At 35.5% G+C, this 15,747-nt stretch overlaps 1 long non-coding RNA gene across 1 annotated transcript; it reads left to right on the top strand.

The window, feature by feature from the left end:
* The first annotated feature begins 8,813 nt into the window (after nucleotides 1-8,813).
* On the top strand, nucleotides 8,814-11,794 carry LOC115065374. The gene is made up of 3 exons (XR_003845161.1): nucleotides 8,814-8,963; nucleotides 9,842-9,970; nucleotides 11,686-11,794. It is a non-coding gene; the product is annotated as an uncharacterized LOC115065374 (long non-coding RNA).
* Nucleotides 11,795-15,747: the final 3,953 nt, after the last annotated feature.

The following is a 15,747-nucleotide window of genomic DNA, read 5'->3' as shown; positions in this document are numbered from 1 at the left end:
TATATATATATATATATATTCATATGTACAATCTTTGTGTTAAAGGGTCCACAATTCATTAAGTAGTCCATCATCCATGCTTTGCCAATAAGCCCAAGAAACTCATTTGTTCTTCATAACAAATTTTGATGAAATTATACTTTTGTCATTGGTACATTATAAGAAACTTTAGGTAATATTTACATTGACAATGCTAGGAAGAAACTTTAGGATCACTTGATATAGTTAGTAGGTAATGGCAAAATGAATAACAATTAAATGACAAACTGCTAAACCATGTCTGGTGGTGTTCCCTGACAAACTACTGATCTCTGGGTCCAGAGTCAGTCATAAAAATATGGTGGGGCTGGATTCAGGACAAGGCTACATAATGATTTTAGTCCTCCACCAGGCTGTGCTCATGTGTGCTGCATCTTTATAAATGCGAATACTCATTTACAAATACTTATTTATATAGAAAATTTTGTAAGCATTTAAAGAATTGATATTAGAATTTTTGATAATATTGAATAGTTCATGAATATACTCCTTGTGTCAGGTTTTGTATGTTAATAGAATTAAGAATGTGAGTAATTGAAAATCCTTACTTTTGCTCTGGAGGACTGGATTAGACACATGATAACATATTTTCCTTGTTCATGAATCTTTTTGGACAGTGACTGAGAAAAGAAGTCACTCTTTTCTATAGATAAAGGGGTTTCTTCTGACATAAATTAGTTCTGTTAATTTTAAAGTAGCATTTTCTTTAAGTGTTCATGGAAACCTAGTGATAATGAACTTTCTAATATTTTGTGGACCCTGGCAATTAACTGCACAGTGTCTTCTGTTATCACTTGTGTACCAGAATTCCATCACATGGTGCACTGCCAAATACATTATAGTAGAGCTGCCATCTGCAATGGTGCCTACACAGAAAGACAGAGGACTGGATCAAGGGAAAGATATCAAAACTGTCTCTGTGGTTCTGTGTGGCAAAAACAAATGCTAAAGTCAGACACCACAGGAGACTACATATCAATTGGTGAAATTTTCAGCTACAAATACAAAACATTTCATTACACGTTAGTGCACACTAAGCACCATAGTACCCACACTCCCAGGCCTCTTACTTTAAAGTCCTTATCTATGTTACATCTCCACCACATACTTATATTCATTATGCAACTGTAGCCCTGTTATCTAGAGGATGTCAGGAAAGTTACAGTTGTTTGGTCTCCATTTCTCATTTTGAGATCAGGGCAGAACTCATTGCCTTTTATTTGTACAGGTGATGTTTCAAAATCTTATATACTCCCTAGCTCTCATAATTGAGCTTTGGACCATGGACAAAATGGAGTTCATATTTATAGTTCATTATAGCTCATTCCTTTTAACCTAATTTTTGATATAATTGGTGAAAATACACTTAACATCAATGTATTTTTATTTTAATTGTTATGCCAAAACTTGTATTTACAAGCATTACATATTCTTCCATAAGCCTGTGTTTCCCATGCTAAAATAATTCCCAGGTTTCTCAATTAGATATAACATAGACATACTTTGAAAGACTGTGTATCAATTGAGCGGTATTGTACATCTGATTGCCTTACGTCCATATCTATAGGGACTTTGTTTCATTGATGGTTTACATGTGAGGGTCTAACTTATTTTGACCAATTGGTCACCTGAGAAATGCATTGTGCACTGTAATTTAAAAGTTATATCTAGCATTTTGCAATAATACATAAAGACATTTATTTTCCCTGACCTATGATCGAGTCTCTGCGACCAGGTTTCTGCCATGAGATGCTGCCATAATTTCCCCTTTGGTAGACTATCAACTGTAAAGGGAAATGAAACCTGTTAATTCCAAGTTACATTTTGGCATCATATTTATTTCCTTAATTTAATCAGTAAAACAGAAAACCTTTTATGAATCAAAAATGGCTTTCTGAAATATTTTCTGTCCCTCTATTCAGATAGTGACTTTTGTTTTACTATTTTCTGTGCATGTAGTGCAAAATATTGACTTATTTTCTTTTAATTTTAAAAGGATGGTTATGACTCACTCATGTGCCCATTGCTTCCTTGTATAATTTTGATATTTTCATTGTTTTGGATTCAAGAGTAATTCTGTTATTTTATATTATATTATTAAATGATATATTTAGTTTTATTTATGTTAGTGACTTGGTTCATAAATGAATTTCAATAGCTGCAAGTATTGTATTTTCATGGCCAAAGGATGTTGAAGGATTCCATGCTATGGAGTTATATACATTTGTGTATTGCTCTGTAGGTGCTGTGAATCAAACTTATATATTCTTGAAGAAAAGTCAATGCTCTTAAAACTCGAGCCAAATATTCAATCCCTTCCTGTATTTTTCTTTTTTATTTTGTCATTGACTTACATGTTTTTTCACTTTTCATCCAGATCATTTTACATTCTCCTCTCAGTGCTTCACCCAAATCCTCTCCTCCTACCCTTCTTAGAGGTGAAAAGGAATGGTGTTGCTGCCTGTATAACAAGCTTCCCTAGCACCTCAAAATACTCAAGACTAGGTACATCGTCTCTCACTGAGGCCAAACATGGCATCACAGTTAGGGGAACAGGATCCACAGGCAGACAACAGAGTTGGGGTAAGTACCTGCTCTATATGTTGGGATACATGCATGAAGATCAAGGTGTACATCATATATATATACACTGCTGGGGTAGATACACTGGTGCCTTGTGTGAAACAGACATAAATGAAGAGTGGCAACTCTAGCCAATTGGTAGGGAAGGGAATACTGTCCTCAGAGGATAAATAGGGCATGTTGCTGGCCTATCATTCTCCTTCACTAGAAGGAGATCGAAGTTAACGTCTAGCCATATTGCTGTTTGTATTTGTGTCCTAAATTCACAGACAGGTATGTACCTAGGATTACTGTCCTCTCACAGTTTCTACCAAATAGCTGAGCAAAACAGATATAAAGCTACACAACCAAACACTAGAATGATCACAGGAAACCTTCCGGAATTGTGGGAGGGGCAGAATTGAGGAACCTCAGGGGATAGTGACTTCACAGGAATTCACAGGAAGACCAACTGAGTCCACTGGCTCTTGCTATATGTGAACTCATATATAAATGTGCAAGACTGAGGGGAAGACTTCTATAAGCTGCATGCAGTGGAGCATAAATACTTGGTTCAGATCCACTGAGTTTTCATCCACCCCTCTTCAAAAGTTTTAACACCCCCCCCCCATATATATACCAGAGGACTGCCTGGCCTGGCCTCAGTGAGGTAAACCCTGACATACCCTTGAGAGAAACTTGAGGCCCCAGGGAATGTGGAAGCATGGTAGATGTTGAGGGATGGAGGTGGGGGTGGGGACATCCTCTTGGAGACAGGAGAGAGGAGGAATGGGATGAGGAACTGTGGAAGGGCAGACTAGGAAGTGGTTAGTGACAGGAATGTGTAAAAAATAAAAGTAATAAAATACAACACCTATTCCAAAAACAAACAAACAAATAAACATCATCAACAACAAAACAGCCCAAATGGTGCAAAGACTGAAAGAATGGCCACCCAAGACTGGCCCAACTTGGCATCAATCCCATGTGTGCACACCAAATCCTGACAATATTACTGATGCCATAGTGTACATGCAGATAAGAGCTGACTTGGCTGTCTTCTGAGAGACTCTACCATCAACTGACTGAGACACATGCTGATAATTACAGCCAACAATTAGAGTGAGTTCAGGGACCAGTATGGAAGAGTTAGAGGAAGAGCAGAAGGAGTTGAAGGGAATTGCAACTCCATAGGAAGAATAATAGTTTCAACTAACCCAGACCACTTAGAGTTCCGAGAGGCTAAGCCAAAAAACACAGAGAACACATGGGCTGGTTTGTGGTCCCAGACACATGTGTACCTTGCATGGCTATAGTAGGAGAGGATACACATAATCCTATGGAATCTTAATGCCCCATGGAAGGAGAATGCTGGTGGAGGTGCAGGTGGGGGAGCACCCTCTCAGAGGTAGGGGTGGGGAGTATGGGGTGGATAGTTCATGGAGGGGGCATATGAAAGAGGGACAACATTTAAAATGTTAATAAAATAATTTATTAAAAATCTATTAATCAATGTGATATTGTCTATTTGTATTCTAAGTATGTAATAAAACCTCTTTATAGAGTTGTGATATATGCTCAATGACAGAATCTGTACCAAAATAAATTGGAGATCAAATAATGAAGATAAAGTAATTGGCTTCTTATTCCTACATGCTTTTGTTCCCGTTTAATATTCATGCACATGGAAAGAAAGAAAGAAAGAAAGAAAGAAAGAAAGAAAGAAAGAAAGAAGAAAGAAAGAAAGGAAGAAAGTATAGTTCTTTTTTAATATATTTTTATTTGATATTTTCTTTATTTATATTTCAAATGCTATCCCGAAAGTTCCCCACACCCTCCACACGCCCCTGCTCCCCTACCCAACCACTCCCACTTCTTTTAGCATGTAATATGTGCTTCTGATCCTGAATCTCACCATGCTGCTCACTGGGTTCAAACTCATCACAGAAGCCATAATTCCTCCCAGCATCACACAAAGCTCACAACAGACAAGCCCTCCAATTGCTGCTGATTGTATTATAAAACTATCTGGTCTCTGAGTTTCATTTTTGGATTTTGATTGTCTGTATATAAAAATCAATTAAAAGTTTAGATTTTCTCATGTAGTATTGGTTTGCTGAGTTAGGATTAGATTTAATCATATTCATAATTTCTTCTTTTCTATACATAACATTATGTCTTTTAGAAATGTTAAAAAATTATTTTCTTTGCATTAAGCATCACATACTTAAGATGCAGAAGACCATTGCTGGTGGGATTGCAAGCTTGTACAATCACTCTGGAAATAAGTCTGGTGGTTCCTCAGAAAACTGGACATAGTACTACCAGAGGATCCAGCAATTCCTCTTCTGGGCATATACCCAGAAGATCTTCCAACTGGTAAGAAGGACACAGGCTCCAGTATGTTCAAAGTAGCCTTATTTATAATAGCCAGAAGCTGGAAAGAACCCAGATGTCCCTCAATAGAGGAATGGATACAGAAAATGTGGTACATTTACACAAATGGAGTACTACTCAGCTATTAAAAACAATGAATTTATGAAATTCTTAGGCAAATGGATGTATCTGGAGGATATCATCCTTAGTGAGGTAACCCAATCACAAAGAAGTCACTAGATATGCACTCACTGATAAGTGGATATTAGTCCAGAAACTTAGAATACCCAAGATACATTTTGCAAAACACAAGAACACCAAGAAGGAAGACCATCATGTGGATACATCATTCCTCCTTAGAATAGGGAACAAAGTACCCAAGAAAGGATATAGATACAGAGACAAAATTTAGAGCTAAGATGAAAGGATGCACTATCCAGAGACTACCCCACCTGGGGATCCATCCCATCATCAGCCACCAAACCTGATTCTGCTGAAGGAACCCTGATATAGAGGCCACTTGTGAGGCTATGCCAGTGCCTGGCAAACACAGAAGTTGATGCTCACAGTCAGCTATTTGATGGAACACAGGGCCCCCAGTGGAGAGCTAGAGAAGGTACCCAAGGAGCTGAAAGGGGCTGCAACCCTATAGGTGGAACAACAATATGAACTAACCAGTACCCCCTGAGCCCGTGTCTCTACCTGCACATGTAGCAGAAGATGGCTGAGTTGGCCATCATTGGGAAGAGAGGCCCCTTGGTCTTGCAAACTTTATATGACCCAGCACAAGGGAATGCCAGGGCCAAGAAGTGGGAGTGGGTGGGTAGGGGAGCAGGGGCAGGGGGAGTGTATAGGGAACTCTTGCGATAGCATTTAAAGTGTAAATAAAAAATATCTAACAAAAAAGGAAACTTCCTTATCAATTTAATGAAATCATTTGCTAAAGGCAATATTTCCCAGATATTAAAACATCAATGTGTACCTAAATAAAGCTGGTAATGAGAATTTTAACAAAAAAAGATGCTGAAGACCTAGTATTAATATTCTTCTATAATTTTCCCAAGAGTGCCATTTTTTCTTTTCTCCAACTCCATTCAGATTCACCCCAAGTGCAAAAAAATCTTCATATACTGTAGATTAAGTATGAGCACTAAAGCTGACTCTTTCCCACATTCACTCTCCCTTTCTCCACTACTACAAATAGAGTAAAACAAAATAAATGAAAATCAAAATAATAATCCAAAACCACTAAGATAATCTCAAAATAAATTAAACAACAGCAAAACCAAAATCTTCTGAAATAAACAATGAAACAAAAGTGAAGTCTGCTTTATGTTTTATAAGTATTCCTGTTGCTGGGGCCAGATCTGGAACGTGTTTAATATAATCAGTGACAGTCTGTTGAAAAGATTTTTTTCTTACCTATCAACAGACATTTATTGCAAATTACTTCCTGGTTAGCGGTTGCACTTTGTCTCCTTTCCCTTCTGATAGCTGGAATTTTGGATGGATTGAACCTATTCAGCTTTATTTCTGCTCTCACGTTCTCTAGGCATTCCTGTGTCTATCAGTACTGTTTTATGGATAGCATTGTTTCCTTGCAGCAATTCAACCCCCTGACACTTATCTTTCTGCTTTCTCTTCCACAAAGATCCAAGAGTCTTGAGGAGAGAAGTTTAATGAAGACCCATTTAACAGCTAGTGATGCAAAGTCGCTCACTTTCTGTACACAGGACACTTGAGGATGTCTTAGATAATTCCTGTCTAGGAGGAGAAAGCCCTGTTGAGAACTGAGCACTGAACTGATTTATGGGTAGCACAGTATGTGGGTAGGAATCATTTTATTTCATTTTAACAGTAATAGAAAATAACAGTAGTAGTTTTTTTTCCTATAACCGAACTCTATCTAAACTCAGATTCATGGGCACTTCGCTGTATAAGGTATGAATTTCATCTCCTAGACTTAGCCCTAAAATCTAAAACAAACAAAACAAAACCAACCAAACAAACAAAACCCCCACATAATACTAGGTCAGTTTGACATTGACTCGGTACTGTGCCAGTGTATCAAGAATGAAGTTCACTAATGTACAATTCACTTTTTGTCACTGATGATATTCAGGAATTTTTTTCATCTTTAGTTACATGCAGTGTGATATATAAGAATATCTTCAGCATTAGAGCATTACCATCTGGTTGCTGTTTTAAGAGAATAAATTATAGCCTTTCAAATGATCTGTGAATTTCATGTAGAGGGCTGTAGTAATACTTTGACTAATTATTACCTAAAATTTAAACTCTTGTTGTCCCTGGAGTTGTTACTCAGTGGCATAATAATTATAGCTTGAGAAATTTCTCTTCAAACATAGAGTAATGACATATATATATATATATATATATATATATATATATATGTGTGTGTGTGTGTGTATTTGTGTATGTGTGTATAGACATGGAAATAATGTAATATATTATATACTATATGTTTATATGTACATAAATATAATGCACACATAATATATATGTTATGTATATATAAGTTTTGTATATATTATATGTTAAATTATGTATTTTGTATATTATATATATTGCTTCATACACATATACATTATATATATATATTTCTATGATTTTTGAGAATTTGAAAAATAACTATTTTAATTGACAATATTTTCATGATTCATCCTTTTATCGCTAATTCTACTCATGTCTGCTTACTTCAATTTCAATGCCATTTTCTCTTTCTAGTGATTCATATTATTTACATAAGCAAATATACACATAACTACTTGCTGCTGTGTGTATGAGGGTTTGATCATATGCAAATATCTTTAGGTTGTATGTCTGGTATTGAACAACCTATCAGAGAGCATAGCTCAAAAGAAGATTAAATATTTCTCTGTTCACATGCTTCATTGCCTGTATTTTTTCAGCTAAAATGGGGCTTATGTCTATGATACTTTCCCCTTCAGAATTGGCATGCCATCTTTTAGTGACATGGGGATAGTCTTCTTTAGTTATGCATGTTATTAGATTTTATTGTGCAACTCCCTTATCCTATATAGACACTTTGTAGTATGAGACATATCATCCTATGAATTTGTTTAACTGTCTTTCTGCAACCCTTCCTGTGTTAGCTTAATATTTTAGATTCATAAATTTGGGTTGGACACACCACTGTCAGTTTGAATAGTTGCATTTTGAATAGTTGTTCAGTCCTATAATTGTCTCTGTCTGGTGCAGAATGAAACTACTTTCTTGATGGTGACAGCTATACATTTCTATAGTTTAAAGAATATATATATATATATATATATATATATATATATATATATATATATATATATATATATATATATATAACCAGGGAGACCTGGTGAAAAGGAGACAAGAAGGGGAATAGAGGAACATAATTAGGTTTTAGGGGGGCATGAATGAAGCCCCTATGGCCCTCAGAAAGAATGGAAGCAGGCAACCTTGGGAGGTAGGAGGAGAGGGACCCTCTTGAATCTACCAGAGACCTGAGAGGTTAGAGATTCTCAGGTCTCAAAGGGAGGGTTAGAAGAAATTCTGTATGGGGACAGAGGGAACTTGTAGAGTCCACTTCCAGTAGAATTACTGGACATCAAGTGGAGGGATAGGTTTTTCACCAATAGTAAAAAACAAACAAACAAACAAACAAAAAGCTCTGATCCAGAATTGTTCTAATTAAAAAAGAACCGCAAGGACAAAAATGGAGAATGACTGAGGGATAGGATATCCAGTGACAGGTCCAAATTTGGATTGAGCCCAAGGGGATCACTATTACTGATGCTATGGTTTGCTTACAAACAGGAAACTAACATGACTGCCCTCCAGAAGCTTCCCAAAGCAGCTGAAAGAGTCAGATGAAGATATTTCCACCAAAGCAATGGACAGAAGATAGCGACCCCAATGGTTGAATTTGCAAAAGCTGGAAGAAGCTTATGAAGAAGGCAACCCTATAGGTAGACCAACAGTCTCAACTAACCTGGACACCTGAGATTTCTCAGACACTGTGCCACTAACCAGGCTGCATATACCAGTTAATATGTGGCTCCACACACATAGAAAAAAGAATTCCTGGTCTGCACTAAGTGTGAGAAGATGCAACAAACCCTAAATAGACTTAAGACCCCAGAGAGTAGGGATGGTAGGGCTGGGTTTAGGGTTTGAGGGCATCTTCCAGGAGGAGGTATCAGATGAGAAACACTCAAAGGACAGAATGAGAGGGAGATAAAGCCTGGATTGTAAAAAATAAAGAATAATTTAAAAGAAATGATAACACCATAGGAAGTTAATAAAATTATGAAATTTGCCCTAATATTTTGTAGTACTGTTTTCTCTAGTGTTTTCATGAACATTCCAGGGTAATAAAGAGTTGAATAAATACAATCCTGAATGATATAAGAGACTCTCTCTGATGAAGCAATTCCAATCAGTAAAGATGCACTATTTCAAAGAGCCAGATATAGTGAACATCTGCAAAAAAAATAGTGGTGTATATTTCAGTTATGAAATCTCTTATTTTACAGCAGGTTTTCATTTTTAGTTCTAGGTTTGAGATCTTTTTCATAATTGGTCCCTAATCTACTGTTTAATTGTATGCACATATTCTAGTAAGTATAGGTAACCAGAGATAATATCATCTTTTTTCTACAGAATTATGCAAGGTAGGCTTCTGAGTGGTCCCAGCCCTGTAAAGAAGTGTGTAAACTATTCCTCAGAGTAGAAGGAATGCTCATAAAAACTGTAGGCGACAGAGCCAAGTGAAAGCTAGCTGTAGCAGGGACTTGCTAGGATCTCTATATTCCTCGTGGATCACCTGTTCCTATTTGCTTTGCAGGAAATATATTCCTCCAGCTGAAGTCACTGCTCGTGCTTTAAGATACACTGTCCCTGTCACAGTCTTGGATCAGTCATCATTTTCAAGGAAAAGGATATACTTCAGGAACCAGTATCTGACAAAATGAGGGTTGTGCTATTTTCCTGTTGCCATAATCATTTCAGAGGTTCAACTTTCAAATTCTGTTTATAGAGTCAGGTTTAAATTATCATTGCACTTTGACAAATAGTAATTCTTGCATTTTGTCTTCTCTGTCTTCCAATTCCCATGTAGTAGTTTATGTGAGATATAAGCCATTTGGAAAACCATATCATGGTATCTGACTGATATTATATACTCTTATCAAAAGAAATTTACACATCAGATTTCCTTGTCACATTTTAATATTGAATTTATACTGACTGACCAATTTCATGTCATCAATTTTCACTCTCCACAAGTCAGTACTCTGTGATATGTCAAGCATAATTAGCAATTATATTTCTTTGAGTTGCTTCTTGATTAAAAAAAAAGTTTCTAACCGCATATATCAGATAATTTCTGGTAGCCTGTTGTGTGTTAGGTTATTTTGATTCTTTTAAGTTTCCCTTGGTTTGGAGCATCAAAGTGTAAGAATTTAAGGTCTTACCTGTAGCCTATTTAAAATAGGGGAGAGACAATACAACAAATTACAAACAGCAATGCAAGTATTGCATCACTTAGAAATATCAGGAACATATCTTTAGGACTCTGAGAATGATGAATTGATAAAACAGTCTGGTTCAATTGAGGGTCTGATGATATAGAGAAAGTGAGAGAATGGATAGAGTGAAGAGGATTAGGAGGTAGATGATATTATGTCATATTACTGAGTATAACATTTATCAAAGGCTTCTTTTTCATACTAGCTTTGGAAGAAGGAAATGTTAAGTGTCATAAAAACCTGGGACAAATATCTAACTGATGTTCCTGTTAACATATGAAGGTGCAAATAATCTCCCAGTACTGAAGATATCTTTTACTAGCTCTCCTCATTCTCTCTACCCTCTGGCTATTTTTTGTTGTTGTTTCCTCTCACTTTCTGACATTTTGATTTAGAAAGCACACCATGAGAACATTTAAAAATACTGACACTCAGTAATAGTACTAAGTTACATTCTGATGAAATCGCCCTGATTTAATGATGCAAGTATAAAATCATAGTTGGTGATTGTGCTATTATAACTGAAAAGTAGATTGTGCAGTATAGACCTCCAAACTAGTATGTACTATGCAAATGAGGTTAGTACATGAAATTAAACTGACTTGCCATTCCAAACAACAGAGGGATTTACTTAGATGATAAATAGCCAAAATATTGATTGGAATCTATGCTTATGTTTCTAACACTCTATCGCAAAAAATACAGACCAAGTTTTAAAAAAGGCTGGTATCTTAAGGAAAGATTTGAAAAACATGTTCTTAGCAAAATGCACTGCTATCTAAAAACAAGAATCTTAAATAATTAAAACTTAAATATTTTAACATGAACATTTTATTAATAGGTCAGATGTCATTTTCTTTGTTTTGTAACAAGGACTAAGTGTTTATTTGGAACTTCACTATATTTTTACATAAAATATAACAGAGCATTTCATAATCTAATGTATTTTCCTATAGCTATTGGCATGTCCTTTCAAGTGTCCATTTTGCTAAGTATCTTGAACAACTTGCAATGCTTCATTTGCATAATTTCTAGCAGTTACTCTTTAGTTTAATTCTGGAATATATGCATATTACTTTTGTGATTGTAGTTTAAATTATTCATAGGTTACATTTATCCCAGTATTGTTCTCTTAATATGTGTTCATGTACTTCTGATGCAGAGTCTTGCTGTCCTGCTCACTGAATTCTGCAACTCATCCCTGAAACCATGCCTCATTTCAGCTTCATGAGAAGTTCACAGTACAAAGGCAAGCACCACATTCAGCTGATGGTATTGTAAGACAAATTTCTTTTCAACATTCACTATTGAGTTTTGATTGCTTGTGCATAAATTTCAGTAGAAAATGTATGAAACATCTCTGATGATAAGTGATTTTCAGATCTATGTGTATAGAATTATGTCATTTGGGATCATTTTATTTTTTCCCATTTAGCAGAATAAGAAAAGTATTGTTTTACATAGGTCTCAGATTATTGGACAATTACAGTGTGAGGTATGGCTTAAGGTTCCTGGAGTTGATCATAAACATAACAAAAAGTAGTTGATTACTATGATAATATTTATACCTATATGGCAAATGTATATCTTGATAACTCCTTTGCAGGGATCATCATTGGTGATATTGAGGATTTCTTTTTTCCTTCAGAAGCATATAAGTAAACATTCAGCCTCATTAAATGTAGTCAGTAGCAGTGAATCTTTTAATTGAGCACCACGTGGATTTCTCCTACTTGATGACATAAATAAGTGATATCTTCAGCTGTTGGACATTCCCTTCAGATGGCAAATATTTATCATATATTTGGTATTTGTGTTTGATAGGTCAAAGAGAAGATGATAGACTACTGTAGCTAATGACTCAACAAAATGACTAATTGCTGGCACCAGCATTATCTAAGATATAATTTCATAGTTTGAGATATGTAGTTTTGATAGCAATATCTAACCAAATATAATATGCTTCCAATTCAATCTTTTACACACCACACACACACACACATATATATATATATATATATATATATATATATATATATATATATATATCATATATGTATATGTGTCTATATGTGTCTATATAAATCTTACTTATATATTTATGTATGTGTGTACACACATATATCTAAGCTTCTTTGATATAGTTGAAAATTTCGTGTATGAGTATTTACATTATTCCCCCCTCTTTTCTCCCCTAGACTCTGCCAATGGCATTTATGTTCCATTAAATATCAAATGCTTATGACTTATTCACTATTATTGATTCTCATTTACAGGATATATATTCACATTCCTCATTTTACCTGTTTATACCTTGTATGCTATCAGTGTTTGTATCCCTGATTGTCCCTCTCTTTGCATCCATCGTTTCCCTGGAACTTTCAATTTAGTGTGGGGTCTTGAGAAGTGTTACCTATACTCCTTGGAATTAAAAGTGCTGATCTTCTTTTTTTTCTTTTAATTATTTTATTAGATATTTCCTTCATTTACATTTCAAATGCTATCTCGAATGTCCCCTATATCCTCCCCCCATCATACTCCTCTACCCACACATTCCCATTTATTCTCTCTGGCGTTCCCCTCTATGGGGCATATAAAGTTTTCAAGACCAATGAGCCTCTCTTCCCAATGATGGCTGAATATGCCATCTTCTGCTATATATGCAGCTAGAGACATGAGTTCTGGGGGTACTGATTAGTTCATATTGTTGTTCCACCTATAGGGTTGCAGACCCCCTTCAGCTCCTTGGGTACTTTCTCTAGCTCCTCTACTGGTGGCCCTGTGTTCCATCCAATAGCTGACTGTGTGCATCCACTTCTGTGTTTGTCAAGCACTGTCATAGACTCAAAAGAGGCCGCTATATCAGGGTCCCTTCAGCAGAATCATTCTGGCATGTACAATAGTGTCTGGGTTTGGTGGCTGATGATGGGATGGATCCTTGTGTGGGGTAGTCTCTGGATAGTCCATCTTTTCGTCTTAGNTCCAAACTTTGTCTCTGTAACTCTTTTATGGGTATTTTGTTCCCTATTCTAAGGAGGAATGAAGTATCTACCCGTTGGTCTTCCTGCTTTTTAGTTTTCTTGTGTTTTGTAAATTGTAACTTGGGTAGTCTAACTTTCTGGGCTAATATCCACTTATCAGTGAGTGCATATCTAGTGACTNCTTTTGTGATTGGGTTACCTCACTATGGATGATATCTTCCAGAAATATTCATTTGGCCAAGAATTTCATAAATTTATTGTTTTTAATAGCAGAGTAGTATTCCATTTTTTGTAAATGTACCACATTTTCTTTATCCATTCCTCTATTTAGGGGCATCTGGGTTCTTTCCAGCTTCTGGCTATTATAAATAAGGCTGCTATGAACATAGTGGAGCATGTGTCTTTATTACCAGTTGGAACATCTTCTGGGTATGTGCCCAGAAATACAGAGGACAGAAACAGAACTAGAGGTGTAGCAAAAAATATTTATCTAGAATGAACAACAATATAGTCCTTGGGTTTCATTTATTAAGTTTAATTTTTGTGTTTAGTGTTATAATATGTACAATTAGTTAATAGTCTGTTAGCCTCTTGATTATACATATATATATATATATATATATATATATATATATATACATATAATTTAAATTTAAGGTGAATTACAGGTGAATATATATAAATCATTATATATGTAATATGTAATTTAAATCTAGAATACACATATTAAAATCAGCAATACTGATATTAGCATTCATTATAAGGAAGACGGGTGACAGTAAAATCTCCATATTTTACCGGACAGATTTCTTTACGTGTTTAGTAAATTCCCCATCTCTGATAACCACTATCACAATAGGCCAGTAATAACATAGATTTACATCAAAACAGTACTGGCTGAATATTTTAGCATACTTGATCTCTTGAATTTCCAACAACTGAGAGTGCATGTACACTATTTATATAATATCCACCTATCTAAACCCCTCAGTATGCATAGATGCAGGATTCATGAAGTGCTATGCTCATCAGAGTGATTGGGCTCAGGGAATGAATTATTTCAGAAATGCTTTCTCTGAAAGGGTACACAAGTTCCAGGAGATTCTCTGAATATCCAAGTACATACAGGTGACTTAATTTATCTCAGTTTTTGTTAAAGACAGTATAAGAAATAGTGATAGTGGTCATTAAAGAGGAACTATAGTGTATCTTTTTCCAAACACAAAATATGCATATAGAAGAGAATATTTTAGAAAAGTGAATTACACTTGAGAAACATAAATTAAGCCTGCCTTCATGCAGAGAACTGTACCCACACATAAAGTATTACACAGAAAATTTTAGAAAACATGTATATATATATATATATATATATATATATATATATATGTGTGTGTGTGTGTGTGTGTGTGTGTGTGTGTGTGTGTATGTGTTTGTGTCATTTCTAAAAGAGATACATCTTAAATAATTCGTATATCATTATTACACTGAGATATATTCTTGGTAATTGAAAATACTTGGAGCAGTGCTCAATATCAACACCCCTCTTCATAACCCAAGGGAGTGTCTTTAGAATACTATCATAGACATAAATATATCATGTAATGTTATAATTAAAGCATAGTACTTGGGGAAATTGACAAAGGCTGATCACAAAAAATCCACAACATTGAATGGTATATGACTCAGAGTTACAATGAGAAAAGCACACAGAAATAGAGGTTTGTTTTACTTAGCCAGGATCTAAGTGAAACAAATCAAATACATAATCATTCCCCAGGCAACAATGGCTGTTTATGTCTATTATTAATTGGAGACATAACTCAGGATAAACTTGATTTTATCTTGTCTTTCACTTTCAATTTCCCCCTACATCATACATGGAGGATACAGAGATATGCGAATCAGAATCAATAATGGAAATCACCAAGTTTATAGCAGGATTTTGATTTCTCGCCCTAGATTTAAGATCTCTATACTGACTTGTTATAAATCTGTTTTCTATTCTATTGTACAAGCTCTAAAAAACAGAGGCAACATGGGCTTACTGAAGTCTGAGCAGGTAGGATTTTTTACCAGTCTGGCTCCAGCTGTTGTCCAGTTTTCAGCTGGTACCTGTATCTATTCAAAGGCTGTCTATAAATTCTTAATAGAAGGAAGACTACTCTGGTAACCTCAGAGGACACAGCCAATTCATCATTAGCACAGAGAATGATTGCTGAATCCCCCCTACAGATTCTGCT

Source organism: Mus pahari, chromosome 1 (assembly GCF_900095145.1).
Source record: "Mus pahari chromosome 1, PAHARI_EIJ_v1.1, whole genome shotgun sequence".
Classification (NCBI taxonomy): domain Eukaryota; kingdom Metazoa; phylum Chordata; class Mammalia; order Rodentia; family Muridae; genus Mus; species Mus pahari.
The sequence above is the reverse complement of the archived record's forward strand: the minus strand, read 5'-3'. Positions and strand labels throughout refer to the sequence as shown.